This window comes from Mandrillus leucophaeus, unplaced genomic scaffold (genome assembly GCF_000951045.1).
Source record: "Mandrillus leucophaeus isolate KB7577 unplaced genomic scaffold, Mleu.le_1.0 Scaffold207, whole genome shotgun sequence".
Lineage (NCBI taxonomy): Eukaryota > Metazoa > Chordata > Mammalia > Primates > Cercopithecidae > Mandrillus > Mandrillus leucophaeus.
This window is the reverse complement of record NW_012102110.1, coordinates 3,788,274-3,788,834: the sequence shown is the minus strand read 5'-3', so window position 1 is coordinate 3,788,834 and position 561 is coordinate 3,788,274.

The window sequence follows — 561 nt, the reverse complement described above, 5'->3', positions numbered from 1 at the left end:
TATACACCCAGTAATGGGATCACTGGGTCAAATAGTAATTCTAGTTCTAGATCTTTGAGGAATCGTCACTCTGTTTTCCACAATGGTTGAACTAATTTATGCTCCCACCAACAGTGTAAAAGACTTCCTATTTCTCCACATCCTCTCCAGCATCTGTTATTTCCTGACTTTTTAATGATTGCCATTCTAACTGGCATGAGATGGTATCTCATCATGGTTTTGATTTGCATTTCTCTGATCACCAATGATGATGAGCATTTTTTCATGTGTCTGTTGGCTGCACAAATGTCTTCTTTTGAGAAGTGTCTGCTCATGTCCTTTGCTAACTTTTTGATGGGGTTTTTTCCTTGTAAATTTGAGTTCTTTGTAGATTCTGGATATTAGCCCTTTGTCAGATAGGTAGATTGCAAAATTTTCTCCCATTCTGTAGGTTGCCTGGTCACTCTGATGGTAGTTTCTTTTGCCATGCAGAAGCTCTTTAGTTTAATTAGATCCCATTTGTCAATTTTGACTTTTGTTGCCATTGCTTTTGGTGTTTTAGTCATGAAGTCCTTGCCCATG